Source organism: Somniosus microcephalus, chromosome 17 (genome assembly GCF_052327205.1).
Source record: "Somniosus microcephalus isolate GS21.2 chromosome 17, FLI_Smic_1.0, whole genome shotgun sequence".
Classification (NCBI taxonomy): domain Eukaryota; kingdom Metazoa; phylum Chordata; class Chondrichthyes; order Squaliformes; family Somniosidae; genus Somniosus; species Somniosus microcephalus.
The window spans coordinates 75,540,866-75,561,471 of record NC_141003.1 but is presented as its reverse complement, the minus strand read 5'-3'; the positions used below and the strand labels follow the sequence as shown (position 1 = coordinate 75,561,471).

General features: G+C 42.7%; 1 long non-coding RNA gene across 26 annotated transcripts in view; it reads right to left on the bottom strand.

Annotated features, from left to right (window-relative positions):
• Positions 1-20,606, bottom strand: part of LOC147105863 (uncharacterized) — a 272,831-nt gene that overhangs the window by 122,115 nt on the left and 130,110 nt on the right. The window contains exon 3 of one of the 26 annotated variants that reach the window (XR_015081606.1): positions 14,911-19,947. The exons of 24 other annotated variants lie outside the window; for them this stretch is intronic. This is a non-coding gene — a long non-coding RNA (uncharacterized LOC147105863). Of the gene's footprint in view, positions 1-14,910; positions 19,948-20,606 lie in introns of those variants that run through there. One more of the 26 variants, XR_015081633.1, reaches the window with a different exon arrangement.

Genomic DNA, 20,606 nt, shown 5'->3' with positions numbered 1-20,606 from the left:
TTTGATAGAGTGAATAAAGGCCTTTGGTTGGGGAGTCAGTGACGAGGAGGTCAGTGGTTCAAAATCATCACAGAGCGAGGAGAGCTTAGGATCGATTTCTTTATGCAGAGACTTGCTGAAGCACAGAATGCTTTGGCGCACTGAGTGGTTGGAACAAACTACTGGATTGGCTAACTATTTGAAGCAGAGAAGGATACACTGGTCAAAGTGCAGGGCAGTGGGATTAGTTTTGGATTGCAAAGGAGTTGGCATTGACACGATGGGTCGAATGGCCTCATTCTGTGCAGTAAACTTCTAGGGTTCTATGGGAAACATTTGTAATTTGGCTGTTAATTCTTTCAGGATTTACCATCTGTGGCTATTTGTGTTTTTCCTAACTAAAACTGGAATGCAGCAAGTTTCCCCAATCGCATTAAGTAAAATTGCTAAATATTTATTCTTCAGGGTTTTTTTTTTGATGTGAGGTATTGACACAAAGATAAATAGAGGCACAGTTCTCATGGGTTAATCATCATCATATTTCCTGAAAAAGAAGCCTGGCTTGCAACTAGGTAATGCAACACAACATTCATAGTAATTAAGATTGATAAAAAAAACACACGAACACACCGAGTACAACACCCACGGCCACAGACATGTGCTGCATTGCATCTCATTAAAAGGCACCGTACAACAGAGTAGCCACGTGCATGCTGATGTCACAAGAACAAGGTACACCCACAAAAGCTTCATTACCATGGGAACCACAATCTTTTTGTACTATTTAATAGTTCAAGAAATATTTCATATCAACCATTCCCAACCACACTAACACTGATGTATGTTCAACAGAAGGCTACATCTACTGTCTTCTTAGGCAGTCCCTCGGAACCGAGGATGACTCGCTTCCACATTAAAAATGAGTTCTCAGGTGACTGATGAGTCCAATGCGGGACCGACAGTCTCTGTCACAGGTGGGGCAGACGGTGGTTGAAGGGGCGGGTGCTTGCGCTGCCTGCGCTTGGCTTCTACTTGCTCCCAGCAGAGAGACTCGAAGTGTTCGGCGCCTTCCCGGATGCTTCTCCTCCACTTTGTGCGGTCTTGGGCCAGGGATTCCCAGGTGTCGGTGGGGATGTTGCACTTTTTCCAAAGCGGCTTTGAGGGTGTCCTTGAAGCGTTTCCTCTGCTCACCTGGGGCTCTCTTGCCATGTCGGAGCTCCGAGTAGAGCGCTTGTTTTGGGAGTCTCTTAACGGGCATGCGGACATTGTGATCCGTCCATCGGATCAGATCGAACGTGGTCAAAGCTTTGATGCTGGGTATGTTGGCCTGAGCGAGAACACAGACGTTGGTGTGCCTATCCTGCCAATGAATTTGCAGGATCTTACGGAGGCAGCGTTAGTGGTACCTCTCCAGTGCTTTGAGGTGCCTGCTGTACATGGTACATGTAGCTACTAAAACGTTTACATGTTTGGTTTATCAGTTTCATTTCTATTCTCCTGCCTACTTCCCACCCCCTCCCCCCACCGCAGCGCGCGCCGCCCCCCCCGCCCCATCCCCATTGGCCTGAAAATACTGGGGGCATTTTACTCAAGTTCCTAGAGTAACATACGTAGCACACTTCCAAATAAAAGTCTCTGCTGTCTGGACACTGCGGCCGTTCCAATTGCCATCCAGTCGCAAATCAGGCTTATGACCACCACCAACTGAGCTTCTGGTGTTCAATCTTGCTTCTACACCATCTCAGCATCTCTCTCTACTGTGAGCTACGTTTAGTCTGCACTGACCTCTCCACTCTGAAGTAATTACTTTCAGGCAAAAAAAAACTTTGGCCAGTTTTTCGTACCCTTCCACAAATGATTATGGTACAACCAATCTTAATGAATTCCATTCCTCTGTTCCTCAGGCAAGGCAGGGATTATTTTGGTTTCCAGGCGAGAGCCCATGATGTGGATTGACCGAAGCACAGAGCACACAATCCCAACCGACCTCAGAACTTTCCCAACTGCCATGAATTCTTTACACCAGGTCAGAAGTCCGCTAAAAAAAACCAGCCAACACAGGAATTCTTCTACCACAACTCTCCCTTGCCCAAACAGTCTTAGAAATTTGACATCTTTACCACAAACCCTCTTCATTTATTTAGGAGACTGCGGGCTTCCAAACCAAAGCATAGCAGACTCGCTGCTCAGTCAGTGTTTCCTTGAGATCTCTATTTAGAAGGTTCTGCAGTAATACAGGTACTTGTAAAAACTTGCTGGCTTTTTTCCATCTTCTGTCCTTGAGGGAAATTAAAAATCCTGAGGTTATTTCTTTGACTTTGATTGCGAAGATGGTTTCCCTTTAGTAAAATACAATCTGACCACCTTCTAGTTTTTCCTCTGTTTGGGTGAAGTTTTGATCAGAGACCGATCCTCTCCTTTGTGTGGTTTGTTCTCTTGAGCCCTCCTGAATTTCCTCTTTGAAGTATGCACTCGTTCCTTCCAGAGCACTACTAAATTATTGGTTGAATTTTCATTTCCTTCATCTATATAGAATTTACAGGCCATTCAGCCCAACTGGTCCATGTTTATACTCCACGCAAGCCTCCTCCCACCCTACTTCATCTAGCTATATTCTCAATTAGTATCCCTTGTTTTGAGACTCTCCAGGCTTTTTTGCCATGGCAGTGCATGCAGTAGACATTAACCTGCATAGTCCCATGATCAATTTTTTTTCCAATTATCTTGTGACTTGTTCATTGCGTTTTGGTGGGGTTTTTCCCCCTTCCTCCAATTCCCCTCTTACCCTTCTTTTCCTGAAAACAACATTGTTGACAGGAAGATGCAATCATAGTGACACATAGGCAGTTTCGGTTATAAATGTTGACATAAGAATTTGTAATGGGAAAATATAAATAAAAGGACTTACAAACATAATTCAGTCCCCATTTTATGTCTCCTGCCCTCTAACTCCACTTCACCTGAAGATCAAACCTAGTCTGCACTCCATGTTTGCAATGCCACAGATGAGCAACTGTCATGTATTTAGTAAAATGGATGATACGATAAATCTAAATATAAAATTTGACGATCATTTCCTCAGTTAGCACGAGACAAATAACCAAACACCCACTTTGAACGTCATTGTTAAAGCAGCAGCACCAAATCTCAAAAATAGGATGGGTACAAAGGAGACACTGCGATGTAATTGAAACGTGTCTTTCTGTGTTAACTAACCACAAAATTGATTTATCTTGGCTTCTCTCGTACACTTCAAACCTTGATGCTGTCCTACACCATGGAGGTAAATTCAGTGATTCCTGCACTCGGGGGGGGGGGGGGGGGGGGGGGGGGGGGGGGGGGGGGGGGAAAGAGAGAGAGCAGGTTGGAGAACTGGCGCTACCATTGTAGCCCTTTCTCTGACCCATGCACCCATCTAGTGCCGCTTACCACTGCAAGCACAGCATCAGTTGAGTTCACCCTTGCCTAGGTTTCTCTTTTAAAAAACCTAAAAATCGATGATGTATCTTGACCAGAAAAGTGGACGATGTTGCGGAGACAGAGAATATCAACAGTGCAGTCTTCTCCTGTACCACAGAATTATGCATTTAAAGGAGGCCAGATTTTGCCAACTACCTAACAAATTATCTTTTTTTTTAAATAAAAGACTGAGGATAAGATAAAATAAAGAAAAGGTTGTTCAAGCGCCAAGTTGGTGCTAAGAATTTTCACATTTTTTCCCCCCCAGAAAGATTCCAGGGAAAGTAAATCCTTTAAGATTACGTTATTGAAATGATCCTTCACACTAATGTGAAAAGGGAATATGGATGAACCCAACCAGTTCCATTTCCAAGGGCACAAAGCTGAAAAGGGCATTACAGAGATGTCTAATTAAAATCTACTGAAAAGTAATGCGGTTAATACTCAAAGGGCAGACACCAGTGTTCCTCCCAACACCGTGCCAATTCTGTTGGTGGAATCACTGAAGAAAGTCATGCCACCATTATACAGCAGGTCTTCAACCATTTCTCCAGGGCGGGGACGATGCACGGTATTGGGAAATGTAAATATCTCTCCAAAAATACCACCATTATATATCAAGGGCAACAACTTGGATCAGAAATTGCCTGCAGAAAATCAAGCTTGGAAAATAGTACCACCAGAATTCTCTACGAATTTGAATCGTAAACAAGTCTGCAGTGTTGTTCACTTATTGCTGCAAGACTGGTCTGCACCAGCTGACTCCTGTTTTCCAGGTTGCTGCAGAGCCATCAAGTTTGAAGTACTGTTTTCTGTACTGCGTTCCTTCCCTTGTGTTCTTATTGCACTGAAGTGATTGTTCCATGGGCCCAAGATCATATTTACCACAGCTTCACCCTTCTGCCCTGTGCTCCCCATCGTGGGGCTTGAGGTATCTGACAAGCTCTTCTATCTCACAACTGCCAAATGCGCTCACATTTACATTTTTTCTCCCCCCCCCCCCCCTGCCTCTCGTGAAAGTGCTAATTTGCACACTGGTTGGCTGGCACATGACACTTGAGTTTCCAAAAGGTCATTTGGATAGAACACTCATTTTTTCCCCCCTCTTACAAGGTCATCGGGTGATGATCCTCTTCTGAGCTGGCAGGCATTAGCTGGTTAGCAAACTGGAGGACATGCACACTATATTTAAATTAAGCTATCCTTAATTTTTTAATCGTATTTAACAGGTCCTGTAATCATTAATTGCAAAATACATCACAGGAATCCGGAGTATTTCTTCCCTGTTAATTTCTACACAGGTACCACACATGCTAAACCTGAAGGCCAATTACCTTGCAGTAAATGTCCTATTACCAACAGGATATGTCACACTTCGTGGAGTCTGAAAATGACCACAAGTATGGCTCCAACTCCAGGATTTTACCTTCACTGTGCAACTTCCAAACCTTAACTTTGCTGAATCAGCCCCGGTTTTTTGACAGCCGGTCATCACCGGTAAGGAAATAAAACTGCTTTGGATTCTACGTAAATCAAAGTTTTGTGTTTGGAGATTGGGAAGCCAATGAGTCAGATCTACATGGAGACGATAACAGCAGCAACCTCAACTGTGCGATGTGCCAATTTAAACCTTTCATTGTGTTCCAGAAATTCTGCCTCCTAGTTTGCAGAGACCATCCCTGGAGATTGCAGTCGATTATGTGGTGTATTTATAGAGTTGGGACTTTCCAATATTAAGATATAAGCAAACATACACAAGCATTGCAAAAGAAGTGATACTCAAATCAAATTGCTCTTACCATCCCTATTAAACTTTAAAAAGGAAGCCCTTTATCGCTCATCTGGAAATGCAAAACACTATGTTGCAATTCACCAGAATATCCCGCAACAAAAAAAAAGACTAGATTCTAAGCAAGTGAAGATTTCCCCATCAGCCAGAAACCATGCTGATGAAAGGTCACCGTCGTGAAAGGTTTAACTCTCTTTCTCACTCTCCAGTGTTTTCCAGCATTTCCTATTATTAATTTCAGATTTCCAGTGCTTTTGCTTTTGAGCCAGAAACGGATGTTGTGAACAGTAACTTTTAGCTCACGACAATTTTAACTACTGGGAGAAACATTCTTGTTGGGGTAACGCCAGGGACACAGATGATTGGTCAAGCAGTAGAACTGCTTTGTGTCCATGATGTAACAATGTCAATTTTTAGACTTGAAACTCAATTATCTCAAATTTCGGTTTTGAAATATGATATTCTCATCTATTCCACCCCCCACCCTCCCCACCAACCCCACTACGTTTCCAAGTGTTCACTTGTGTAGTAAAGGAGTAGGATTAAAAGTTTCTCTTCGCTTCTCCTAACCTTTACTTCACTTGAGTGTGTTGCAGAGTTACTGTCTACAAGATAAAAAGTTAAAAGAAAAATGGCTGGCCAAGGGAAACTGGAATTCCCAGGAGCTGCCAAGAGTTCAAAGGTTAATCCTTTGAGTTAAGCTCTTTGTGCCACCCACAAGTGTTTGCTTTATTCAGAGACTTGTATTTGGATTTCTAAAATATTCTACAACATATTCATTGCTTTTCAATTATCACTCCTCTTTGCTGGAAGTCATCACCCTAAAAGCAATCATTTCGACTTTAGAAAGCAGTGCAACACTGGTTTTGTTTATTTGCCATTTACTGGCGTTTCTTAATTATTTGGCAAGTTCGCTGAGGGATCATCAATTGAAGGGAGAGAGAAAAAAAAAAGTGGAGTGGTGACAAGTGGGGACTGTAAAACCTAAGAGTAGGTGATCGGCATATCGAGCACAATCTTACAAAGGGTTCACGCATATAGAAAACGGTGCTTCAACCTTCACAATGATGCAGGAAACCTACCCAACAAGAGTGTTGATTGGGTCCAGTCTCACACTGCTAACTCAACAACACGGACAAGTTGCTACACTCCTGGGAGTTTGTCTAGGTTATCTAATCTGCCCAAACTGTGGCACTTTACAGATCCTCAGCACTAATTCATCAATCATAGGTTAAGCACTGTTGTAAAAGACAGCGAAGTGTTGCATAATGTCTTGGTTGAACATGTTAGCTTTCTTTCTTTTTCTTCAGGACTGATTCTGAGACGTCGAGGAAAGAGCTGAAAGAACTCGTGCCAAATGGCATGTGCAACTACTCTAATGCATTGCAAATCACCTCACTGAATGTGGTTCATTTCTGCATTACAAAACGATGCAAAGACTCACACTTCAGTAAGGTTTGAGGTTCAATTATTCAGCCTCCAATCAGCTGAAGTGACCAACACAGTACCACGGCCAGTTGTAAAATGGGAGGCTTCAGGTTGGTCCGTGGAAGGGAACAAGCAGATTTAACCTAGGTCAATCCACCTCCCTCATCCCACAACAGCACTGGCAGAGTCTCCAGAGTACATCTTATCCTGCAATTTTGTTCTTAAATTGGAGAGATTTTAAAATCAACAGATTGCTCGTAGCAGAATCAATGTCAGCAAATCCAGGGTCGCTGACAGTTACAAATCACAAACTCCCATCTTTTTCTTCCATATATAAATACACACATATATATACACATACACTTATAAAATTATATTATGTGCACGAGAATCAATGACTTTTAAAATCTTAAAACGGCACTAAATATTTGCTTTTATTAACAAAAAATCTTCAAACTCCATACTGAATGATTTCCACACTATACATGACATTAAGCAATTAAGATTTTTTTTAAACTGTATATGACAGTGATGTATTCCAAGCAAGCAAATATCATGCACTCCACACTTAAACTACAGCAAGATTCCCCTGATGGCTCAGCAGATCTACAGTGAGTAGCTGAGCCACCTAGACCAGGGTTCGCAATGCCGAGGACATCGTGGATAGCACGTTTAGGGAGTTGGTCACACCGCAGGTAAAGGTTGCACAGGCAGGAAGGGAATGGGTGACCGCCAGGCAGAGTAGTAGGCGCAGGCAGGTAGTGCAGGGGTCCCGTGGCCATCCCCCTCTCAAACAGATATACTGCTTTGGATATTGTTGGGGGAGATGGCTTAATCGGGGGAAGGTAGCAGCAGCCAACTTCCTGGCACCATGGGTGGTTCTGCTGCACAGGACGGGAGGAAAAAGGGCGGGAGAGCTATAGTGATAGGGGATTCTATTGCAAGGGGAATAGATAGGCGTTTCTGCGGCCGCAAACGAGACTCCAGGATGGTATGTTGCCTCCCTGGTGCAAGGGTCAAGGATGTCTCGGAGCAGCTGCAGGGCATTCTGGAGGGGGAGGGTGAACAGCCAGTTGTCGTGGTGCATATAGGTACCAACGATATAGGTAAAAAAATGAGATGAGGTCCTAAAAGCTGAATATAGGGAGTTAGGAGGTAAATTAAAAAATAGGACCTCAAAAGGTAGTAATCTCAGGATTGCTACCAGTGCCACGTGCTAGTCAGTAGAAGTAGAAGGATATTTCAGATGAATACGTGGCTAGAGGAATGGTGCAAGGGGGAGGGATTCAAATTCCTGGGACATTGGAACCGGTTCTAGGGGAGGTGGGACCAGTACAAACTGGACGGTTTGCACCTGGGCAGGACCAGGACCGATGTCCTGGGGGGAGTGTTTGCTAGTGCTGTTGGGGAGGGTTTAAACTAAAATGGCAGGGGGTTGGGAACCTGTGCAGGGAGACACAGGAGAAAGGGAAGCAAGGATAGAAACAAAAGACAGGAAGGAGAAAAGCAAAAAAGTGGAAGGCAGAGATATCAAGGGTGTAAATCAAACAGGGCCACAGTAAATAATAATTCTAAAAGGACTAAGTTAAAAAAACAAGCCTGAAGGCTTTGTGTCTTAATGCAAGGAGCATTCGTAATAAAGGTGGATGAATTAGTTGTGCAAATAGATGTAAACGGATATGATATAATTGGGATTACGGAGACATGGCTCCAGGGTGACCAAGGCTGAGAATTCAACATCCAGGAGTATTCAATATTCAGGAAGGACAGGCAAAAAGGAAAAGGAGGTGGGGTAGCATTGCTGGTTAAAGAGGAGATTAACACAATAGTAAGGAAGGATATTAGCTCTGATGATGTGGAATTTGTATGGGTAGAGCTGAGAAATACCAAGGGGCAGAAAACGTTAGTGGGAGTTGTATACAGACCTCCAAATAGTAATGCTGAGGTTGGGGATGGCATTAAACGGGAAATTAGAGACACATGTAATAAGGGCACAGCAGTTATCATGGGTGACTTCAATCTATATATAGATTGGGCTAACCAAATTAGTAACAATACTGTGGAGGAGGAATTCCTAGAGTGAATATGGGATGGTTTCCTGGACCAATATGTCGAGGAACCAACTAGAGATCAGGCCATCTTAGACTGGGTATTATGTAGTGAGAAAGGATTAATTAGCAATCTTGTTGTAAGAGGCCCCTTGGGGAGGAGCAATCATAATATGATCGAATTCTTCATTAAGATGGAGAGTGAAGTAGTTGACTCAGAGACTAGGGTCCTGAATTTAAATAAAGGAAACTACGATGGCATGAGGCGCAAGTTGGCTAGGATGGATTGGGGAACGTTATTTAAAGGGTTGACTGGATAGGCAATGGCAAACGTTTAAAGATCACATGGATGAACTACAGAATTTGTTCATCCCTGTTTGGCATAAAAATAAAACAAAAAAGGTGATCAACCGTGGCTAACAAGGGAAATTAGGGATAGCATAAGATCCAAGGAGAGGACATATAAATTGGCCAGAAAAAGCAGCAAACCTGAGGATTGGGAGCAGTTTAGGATTCAGCAAAGGAGGACAAAGGGATTAATTAAGAGGGGGAAAATAGAGTATGAGTGTAAGCATGCAGGGAACATAAAAACTGACTGTAAAAGCTTTGATAGATATGTGAAGAGAAAAAGATTGGTGAAGTCAAGCGTAGGTCCCTTGCAGTCAGAATCAGGGGAATTTATAATGGGGAACAAAGAAATGTCAGACTAATTAAATACATACTTTGGTTCTGTCTTTGCAAAGGAGGACACAAATAACCTCCCAGATATGTCAAGGAACATAGGGTCTAATGAGAGGGAGGAACTGAATGAAATCAGTATTTGTAGGGAAATGGTGTTAGGGAAATTGACGGGATTGAAGGCCGATAAATCCCCCAATAATCTACATCCTAGGGTACTTAAGTGGCCCTAGAAATAGTAGATGCATTGATGGTCATCTTCCAAAATTCTATAGACTCTGGAACAGTTCCCATGGATTGGAGGATAACTAACGTAACCCCACTATTTAAAAAAGGCGGTAGAGAGAAAACGGAATTATAGACCGGTAAACCTGACATCGATAGTGGGGAAAATGCTAGAGTCCATTATAAAAGATGTAATAACAGAGCACTTGGAAAACAGCGACAGGATCGGACAAAGTCAACACGGATTTACAAAAGATAAATCATGATTGACTAATCTACTGGAATTTTTTTGAGGATGTAACTGGTAGAATAGATAAGGGAGAACCAGTGGATGTGGTGAATTTGGATTTTCAGAAGGCTTTCGATAAGGTCCCGCATAAGAGATTAGCATGTAAAGTTAAGGCACATGGGATTGGGGGTAAGGTACTGACTTGGATAGAGAACTGGTTGGCAGACAGGAAGCAAAGAGTTGGAATAAACGGGTCTTTTTCCGAGTGGCAGGCAGTGACTAGTGGGGTACCGCAGGGATCGGTGCTAGGACCCCAGCTATTCACAATATATATTAATGATCTAGACGAGGGAACTAGATGTAATATCTCCAAGTTTGCAAATGACACAAAGCTGGGTGGGCGTGTGTGCTGTGAGGAGGATGCCGTGAAACTCCAGTATGATTTGGACAGGTTGGGCGATTGGGCAGATGCAGTATAATGTGGATAAATGCGAGGTTATCCACTTTGGTGGCGAAAACAGGAAGGCAGATTATTATCTGAGCGGCAATAGATTGGGAGAAGGGGAAGTGCAACGAGACCTGGGTGTCCTTGTGCACCAGTCACTGAAGGTAAGTATGCAGGTGCAGCAGGCAGTTAAGAAGGCAAATGGTATGTTGGCCTTCATAGCGAGAGGATTTGAGTACAGGAGCAAGGATATCTTGCTGCAGTTGTACAGGGCCTTGGTGAGACCACACCTGTATTGTGTGCAGTTTTGGTCGCCTTATCTGAGGAAGGATGTTCTTGCCATGGAGGGATTGCAGTGAAGATTCACCAGACTGATACCTGGGATGGCAGGAATGACGTATGAAGAGAGATTGGGTCGATTGGGCTTATATTTGCTAGAGTTTAGAAGAATGAGAGGGGATCTCATTGAAACTTATAAAATTCTAAACAGGACTAGACAGACTAGATGCAGGAAGGATGGCGGGAGAATCCAGAGCCAGGGATCACAGGCTAAGGATAAGGGGTAAGCCATTTAGGACTGAGATGAGGAGGAACTTCTTCACCCAGAGTGGTGTGAACCTGTGGAATTCTCTACCACAGAAGGCAGTTGAGGCCAACTTATTAAATATATTCAAGAAGGAGTTAGATGTATTTCTTAAGGCTAAAGGGATCAAGGGATATGGGGAGAAAGCAGGGACAGGGTACTGAATTTGGATGATCAGCCATGATCTCATTAAATGGCGGAGCAAGCTCGAGGGGCCGAATGGCCTACTCCTGCTCCTATCTTCTATGTTTCTATGAAAGTGCCAGGTTCAATTTCAGACTGTGCTGAGTTGGCAGATCTCAGCGGAGACGGTGATAAGAGGGCACAACAATTGGCTTCACTGCCCTGGAGTTTTATTTGGGAGGGGGCACGGTGTGGAGGAAGGGAAATCACAAGCGTTTCTGCCCAGGATCGATCAAGCAACCCCTGTTCCAAATGTGCATGTGCAGATGTCAGGTGAAGATAGCATCGAGGTCGTATGATGCTGCGACAGCGGACCCACACTCACACTTCAGGTTGATGTGTCTGCTGTGGCTCAGTGGGTAGCACCTTCACCCAAGTCAGAAGGTTGTGGATTCTTGGCTGACACCCCAGTGCAGTACTGAGGGAGTGCTGCACTGTCGGAGGTGCCGCCTTTCGGATGAGACATTAAACCGAGGCCCTGCCTGCCCTCTCAGGTTGACATAAAAGACCTTATGGCACTATTTCAAAAAGAGAGCAGGGGAGTTTGCCCCAGACTCCTGGCCAATATTTATCCCTCAAACAGCATCAACTAAAAAAAAAACAGATTATTTGGTCAGTTTGTGGGAGCTTGCTGTGCGCAAATTGGCTGCCGCATTTCCTACATTACAACAGTGACCACACTTCAAAAAGTACTTCATTGGCTGTAAAGCGCTTTGAGACATCCCGGTGGTCGTGAAAGGTGCTATATATAGAAATACAAGTCTTTCTTTTTCCACTTAATAAATAACCACCTCTTGGTATAGATAACCAAGGGCAATGGTTCAGTGAGGAAGTGAACCCACAAATGAGTCAATATTTCTGAACGGGTGGGGACAAAATTGATTGGGGATGAGGGTGGAGGTGGGGTGTGGATGACCAACAAGAAATGCAACATAGTGAACCAGCGGCATAAAATATTGAAGTCCAATATCTTAAGGTCTTTACAGCACTGTAGGGTTGGGGTGGAAGGGCAAGGAAAAAAAAAAAAATTAGCCCTCTCTCAGCACTCCATTTCTATTTGTCAAAAAATTGCTTTCTTTTGAAGGAAAAAAAGTTTACAATCTTGTTGCGGGGGTGGGTGGGGCGGGGATGGGGGAAGCTGTGGTAAACCTACAAGAGATGCAACACACAATCAGTAACATAAAATGTTGCAGTCAGTCGAAAAAGGTCAGGTACATACTTCCTGGAGGTTAACACAACTATTTTTAATTGGCAAGGTGTTATACAGAAAAAAGGTAAGAGGTAGCAATTTAAGTAGATACGGCTATAAAAAAGGCAAATGGAATCTTTCTTTTAATCTAAAACAGCAGAGTGTAAAAAGCAAGCAAGTAACCACAAACTTGTGAAAGACAGCTATTTTGCAGTTGGGAGTATATTCTAGTATTTGGCACCTTGTTACAAGTTAAGAGCAGTGAAGAAGATATGGAGTTGTGTCAGGGCGAGGCTGGTTCTGGACCCAAGTGCAGACAGACAAGGCGAGAAGCAGGTATGCAGTCTTAAATAAAAGTACTTTACTAGAATCACACAGGTAAACAGTTACAAACATAGGAGCTCAAGACAAGCTACCACTAGGCAAATGGCTCGTCAAGACTGAGCATAGAGGGAAGAAACCACAGAACTTAAATACAAGCAAAAACAGGTGAAACCAATAAACCTGATAAAAGGCAGTTAAGTAAACTAGTAACAATTTAGCAAAAGGAAACAAAGTGAAGGTGCCATCTAGGGGTTACTGAGGGAACTAACCGGCACCCTCACAAGTTGTTTCACTAGGATGTTACCAGGGTTGAAGGGTTACAGTTACGAAGAGCGATGAGGGGGGTTCGGGCTCCTTTTTCCCCTGCACTACAGATGAGATGGTTAAGAGGTGAACTGATGGTGGCTTTCAAGAATATAAAGAGTTATGATAGATTTAAGATCATCACAAAGGAAGGGGACATTAAAAAGAAATTTCAGGGGATGTTTAGAATTTGGATTTCTTGCCACAAACCACCGTGGAACCAGAGTCCAAAAATTCTTCCCAACAGGGAATTAGTTGTTTGACAAAGAAGAATATTACCAGGCGTGGGGAGCGGAGTGGGATTAGAATAGGTGGCGAATGTGGAGGTAAACATTGGCGCAGACTTGATGGACCAAATGACCAGTGTCTGTGCTTTAACAGTCTGCGAGTCTATGAGTTGACAAAGCACAAGAATGACCATGTGATATCATCCCTCAAAAACTCAAACACTACTGCCTGCAAATAGGGTACAAGGCCAAATCCCTTAACTGACCACTTCACGATTTCCTTTTTTCCGACTCTAGACTGATCAATACTTCCGTTACAAAGTGGTGATGCCGCAAATAGAAATCTATTTATTCCCAAGCAATTCTAATCACTTCACATTGTAAATATGCTGTGTTAGAACTGTTCCAATTTTATTAGAAAAATATTTGAACCTACTATTGCAGTTGCAATTAACAGCAGCTCAGCAGTTTAAGTCGCTGTTCATGCAGCTTCCAAATAAAAATGCCAAGACTAAAACAATAACTTGCATTCACCACACAACTTCTGACGAAAGGTCATTAACATGAAACGTTAACTCTGTTTCTCTCTCCACAGATGCTGCCTGACCTGCTGAATATTTCCAGCATTTTCTGTTTTTATTATAGGCCATAAATACAAGACGGTCACTAATAAATCCAATAGGGAAGTCTTTACCCAGAGAGTGGTTAGAATGTGGAACTCACAACCACTCCCTGTGGTAGTGAGTTCGAGGCGAATAGCACAGATGCATTTAAGGGGAAGCGTGATAAACACAAAAGGTACAAAGGAAAAGAAGGATTATGTTGATGGGGTTAGGAGGAGGAGGAGGGTGGGAGGAGGCTCATGTGGAGCATGAGCACCAGCATGGAGCTGTTGGGACCGAATGGCCTGTTTCTGCGCTGTACATTCTGTGTACCATAAAATAACTACAGTAGAAATGCCTCATCATTTCTGGAACAGCAAGATACACAAAAAAGGCATTGCTTTCAAAGCACATACAGGAGATCTCAATTAAAGTACAAGTTTATTCTACTGAGCTCCCATGATATGACAACATGAATACAAAAGTGCTGCCTACCATCTCCGCCCCAATTCTTATGTCATGCCAAGTCTGCTGCGACGTAAAATGGCTGCTGCCACGGCTACCAGTTTTACAGCACGACACATGGTACAGGGAGACGACAGCTGGGATGCAGCGCACGGATATCTCACTTCACAAACACTAAATTAAGAGGGAACATTCTCTTCAAAGATTTTTGTTTTGATTGCCCTGTACATCCGTTTGTTTCTTTAACTATCAATTTTGATCTTAAGAGCATGGCTGTAGGGTTATCCTGCATCATTAAACCTGCAGAAACAAAATTCTGGTGAATTTGGTTTTCCGAAGCAGCACACTGAACCACTGAGAATTCAAAGAAAAACCCAAGCAGTGTGCCGCAGTGCGGGTCATTGCAAGATCTGCCCAAATTTCCCTAACACCATCGAGGATGACCTCAGCTGCTGCTGTGGCTAGATTCGCACGCAATGACTGATTAACTGTCTTAATTTATCCTAGTAAGGTAATTGCTCAGCGTGCTTACGTGCAGCATTACGTTTCCTTCGCTTTCTTTTCCGTGCACAGGAGGTCAGATTCTTACAACCTTTCAGCCTGTAAATAATCTGCTGCCTCAAGTACCAACGGTGGTCAATGTACCTTGGGGGGGTCCATTTTCAAGCTATGGTTACACAGCATACTATGCCTGTGATGAAAAACTACACGTTCCCTGAATAAAGCTGGGCTGAGGGGGGGGGGGGGGGGGGGGGGGAAATGAGATTCTTTCACACCGTGCAATACTGCCACCAGATCGCCACAAGGTTGAAGAGATGCACAGTCGGTAAACCTCACTCAATCCAGAACTCCCAAGAATGGTAGTTGAAGTGATGCAGAAGTGACTCATTAAAAAGCCACATTCCTCAAGTTCAACATAGATCAGAAAAAGTACCTTGGAGGAAGAGGAGTGGGGAACGTAGACTGCTGTCCAACTGGCACCAGCAAAATAAGAAGCCTTCGCATTCTCTGTTGTCCAACTGCAGCTAGAACCACTAAGAAACGCAGGATTTGCTGACTTTCGCCCAAACTGCAAGGGCACTTGATCAAAACAAAAAGGATATTATTCCAATCCAATGACTCAACATTCTGACTGGTTGCATTCCACAGGTAACGGACTCATAAGCCGCAGCAACCCATAAACCATCGCGTACTTTACAATCTATATCTATCCCACAAACGTCAATCACGTCAAGATCAAATTAATTGCTTTGCTAGAAGTGTCTGTCTGTGTGTGTGTCTGTGTGTCAATGTTTCTCATCCCGGCTCGCTAATGTTGTACTCACATCCCATGAGCTCTTCAATCACAATTACGTTCAGAATATGCAAGAACCTCTCTTCACAACTTTGATCCCCAAATCCCCGGGCTCTTTCCAACCCTTCGAATGTAACCTACAGATGCCGAGTAAAATCTCCTCAGTAAACCATCATACAGGAAACTCTCTTTCAACCGGAACCTAAATATCCGGAAATCTCTCAACCGGCAAAATTCAGGAGTAGGTTCAGTTAAGTTTTACTATATATTAGTGGCCATGTAACTGGGGTTCCTGGATTTGTGGCTGTGCAACAGGGACTCCTGGATCTGTGGCCGTGCAACAGGGCTCTCATACCTTGGTAAGTATACCTCTCCGTAATCCGGATTTTTTGATCAACCGGCACCACGCCGGTCCCGGATAAAAAAGAGTTTCCTGTATTTCATTTATATATACTTGTAAAAATATTTACATGCCCATTTTAAATGCTTGCTAATGGATGCACAGATCCTCCCAATATCGAAGGAGCGTGGAAGTGTCTTCTCTATAGTCACAATACGCTCCATAATCTGAACAGAATGAATTTTACATAACTGGCAAGGTACAATACCCGTTCAGTCACGTGTGATTGATGAATTATTAAATGACAATCCCTAAACTACCCTCAAGTTAATCTTTTTAATTGGATCTACCTTAATTCTTATTAAAAATTCATCAGTCACAAAAAGTAATTAATCATATCTATAAATGATTGTTATACACATCAATCCTCATATTTATCAGATTCCTTAAGCCAAAAAGACTTGCATTTCTATAGCACCTTTCACGACCTCAGGATGTCCCAAAGCACTTTACAGCCAATTAAGTACTTTTGAAGTGGAGTCACTGTTGTAATGTAGGAAACGCAGCGGCCAATTTGCGCACAGCAAGCTCCCACAAATGGCAATGTGATAATGACCCAGATCACCTGGTTTTTAGTGATGTTGGTTGAGGGATAAATATTGGCCTGGACTCCCCTGCTCTTCTTCAAAATAGTGCCATGTGATTTTTAAGTCACACCCGAAAGGGCAGACAGGGCCTCGATTGAACGTCTTATCCGAAAGGCGGAACCTCTGACAGTGCAGCACTCCCGCAGTACTGAACTGGATTACATGCTCAAGTCTCTGGCGTGAGACTTGAACCCACAACCAAATGACTTGGAGGCGAGTGTGCTACCACTGAGCCAACACAGACACACTCCAAGTTATGCAAGGTGCAGTTTAAAACATTACTTTTCCAATTAGCTTCACTCAAGTTTTTTTTTTTTTTTTTAAATGCCAAGTCTTATGAGGTGGAAAATTTATAAAATACAGATTGAGCGTCCCAAATCCGGAGTTCCTGAATCCGGGGCGGTTGGTGACAGGGGTCCGGAATCCTTAAAATGTTCCGGAATTCGGACACCCCGAGGGAGGCTTACCAAAAACCAGAAATAGCGCAACCTGGGCCCAGGCATTTCCGGACTCGGAACGTGTTTCTGATGTCCAAAGTCCGAAATATCGCAACCTGGGCTCGGGCATTTCCGGATTTCCGAACATCAGAAACACGTCCCGAAGTCCAGAAAAACCCGAAAACAGGCTCGGCCTCGGTCCCGAGGTTGCCGGATTCGGGACGCTCAACCTGTACCAGTTAGCAGGGAAACCCTGTAACCAAATAAAACTTAAACTTCACAGTGAGTCACAACATTGATCAAACAGGAGCAGATTCCCCAAACGAGAGAGTTCATCTCTGAGCTATGCAGGGGGACTGTTGAACTGAGATCAGGTACTTGCCAACAGGGAGTTTAAAAGAAAATATGTCAATGTACAAAAAAAGGTCATCCTCCTGGGTGGATTTAGCAAACTTCCTTCAATGTTGGATCGACCTTTGCACCTGCTTGTGGGGTGGGTTAAAGTGGCAATTGAAAAAGGCTAAAGAATTAACTTACTTTCCTTACGCTGTCTCAGGAAGGACCAAAGCGCTTCACAGCCATAAACTACTTTTGAAGTGTAGGCACTCTTGTCCTGTTGGCAAACACGGCAGCCAATTCGCACAAAGGGTCCTACAAATGAGATTGATGTCTTTTTGGTGGTCTTGGTTGAGAGATAAATCCTGGTCATGACACTAGGAAAATATCTTTCTCTTCGAAGCTCAATTAAATGGGTAAACAGAACCGAAATTAAGATCTCATCTGAAAGACAGCACCTCTGCCAATGCAGCAGTCCCTCAGTGCTGCTTTGAAGTGTCACGCTAGATTACATGTTAGACAGGGGCTTGAACCCACAGCTTGTTGACTCGGAGATCAGAGTGATACCTCGGAGCCAAACTGACACAGAAACCTAGTCACAGGTTCTATGTGCCCATTCCATTTCTTTGCCAGGGAATGATTTGGGAATATAAAAACTTGAAGACAAGGAGGCACAAATAAAACAGAGGAATTTTTTAAACACCTCGTTTTTCCATATAAACTGGTATTTTATTTTTAACGTTAGACTCGGTTGAACAACTGAAAACCACCAGATTGACGCGGAAAATAGTCCGACAAGCGTGTGGAAATGCTGAATCTAGATTCGCTTGCGCAACCTGACAGATTCTCAGTAACTTCGGAACAGTTGCTGATAATTTCACAAAACAACACAACGCAAACTAGCTGAACAAGTTCGTGCAACTTAACACCAGAAACCAACATTTAACTTCACTGCTATAAAGTCCAATTTTCCTTATGTGGGAATGCTCCAACGGAGATTGCAGGGACCACGGAGAAAAAAATTCAAAATACAAACTTTAAAAAGGAACACTGCGGGGCAAGGCATGACAGACTTAGTGTTTCATTTTAAATTCTACCATCTGAAGTATTCGGTTTCAGTCATTTACAATGTCTTTTTTAATTAAACTTACGGAAAAAATTGATAAGAGCATGAAGAAATAAGTTTGAAAGATAATTGACTCTTATCCTAAAGTATTTCTCAAAAAAATGAACTATGAACTTCTATTACAGTTAGTCTTCCTTAAAAGGAAATGCATCCTCAAACCTGTGTTGCCACACCCACTTGTGAATCCCCACCAAAAACAACACTGTCTGGGTAGGAAAGTATCAAATGTAGTGCATTGAAACTATAGGTGATTTTCACTTGAAAGTTTCCACTGTAACAATGCATTTCATTGAAAAAAATATGCAAAGTTCTAATGAATCGGTGTTCCACTTGTTATTGCTCGAGACAGTGTGGCTCGACAGGGTTCAACTTTCTCTCACCAAGTTAGCTTTTCAAAGAATTCATCAGCTCTTCGGCATCAATTTACAGAAAACTCTTCGGTATCCGGCACCGACGGGACCGGTTGATAAAAAAAATTCCAGATAACGGAGAGGTATATCTACCGAGGCTATTTTTAACAAACAAAAATAAAAAAAATCAAGAAATGTGCAGTATAATTGGGTACTCACCCACAGAATGTTGTGTTAAATGGATGGTGGAAGATGCTTGATTAAGTACAGTAATGCCAGTTGAGGGTAATCCATAACTCTTTAATTACTTAACAGTAAAACAAAACTTATAAATGACTGTATACTGTCGTTTTTGTAGTGAGAATTGTGCCGGTTATTAGAGAGTTCCTGTAACTATCCCCAGAAACGAAGAAAGGATGAATTTATGTTGTAAAGTATCTTTTGATACTGCCGACGGTTTGCACTAAAAGTACACGTGTGAAACTTATACCGGTCAACGCTTCACTCCTCCTAAGATCGCTCGTCACCAACAAGCTTGGACTCTAGGGGATTCAAGGGAAATAGAGATCGGCCGGGAAAGTGGAGTTGAGGTGGATGATCAGCCATGATCTTATTGAATGGCGGATCAGGCTCGAGAGGTCGTGTGACCGACTCCTGCTCCTATTTCTTATGTTCTTATGAGCTATACTGGGGCTTAGAAAGATTCTCCACAAACTTCACATTAGCATAAACAGATATATCTAGTAATATACTTCTTTTACAAAAAAAAAGCTTGGTTTTCTGCAAATGTAATGACTGTATTAAGTTTATACACAGTTGTGGTCATCAGGGAGCTTTAATGCTACATAGTTAATGCCTCAGCAACATTGACCAGATACCTCCCCAAGGTGGCAAATGTAACTTGATTATGAGTGGCAATACTGCTCATCTCTCTCACTGCCCAACACTTGCAAGTTTCTTTTCAAATGGAAGGTGGAGAATATCATGCCAAGCTTAGTCATTCTAATGCTGCAATGCCCAAGCAAAGCACTGTTTTCATTTCCATGGGCACTGCTCCACACAAGTATTATTAGATCTGGCCAGACTTTCTGTACATAGATGGATCATCATCAGCAGTTAAGGGTTAAGTTAGGGTTGCAAAGTCTCTGCTTTCATTTTGAGGCTGGTCTTCAGTCTGAAGCTTTGGACTGCCATTAATTTTGACATCAAAAGTTCGAAGTTGGTGACTGACATTGGACCCACGTGTGAAGTAGCCTTCCTCCTCAAAAAAAAAATGTAGGAAATGAAGCATGGAACCTTCCAAATTCAAAGCTGCATCGTCACAAAACTCTAAATTATTTCACAAATATATTCATTGAAATTTCAGTTTCTAATAGGAAAATAACATCACTTTCACAAGGTTAAGAAATTTAAAGTCATAAAAGTGGATTCAAAAGCGGGAATTAAATCAGGGAGCTAAAAAAAAAATCCAACCAGTTTCGTTTCTTCAAGTCTCTCACACCGTGCGTTAGTGAAACCATTAAATTTGAACCAAATCAATCTGTAACTTTATATAATTTCTTTGCATTAGTTTCTTCCCCATCCCCAAATTTGGTAACCATTGTACAATGTGCTACGGCAAATTCAACACCTGCGACATTGAAAATGCAAATTGTGAAAAATAGCAAAACTTAAATAGTCTGCTAAATGTGGAATTTATGGACTTCAGAGCGATACGGAGCTGAATAACTTCCTCCATAATCGTGGTAAATTGAGTTCAGATTATAAAAGGTTCATGTTAAACAGCGGCTATATTCTTGAGGCACACAGTGAAAGCGTGCCAGGCGCTGAACTGAACTGAGCGAAGAGGCGGTGTATTAATGGATCAATGAATCATCTAGCATCTAAATCCTAAAGCTGGATCTTTACACAATTAGACAA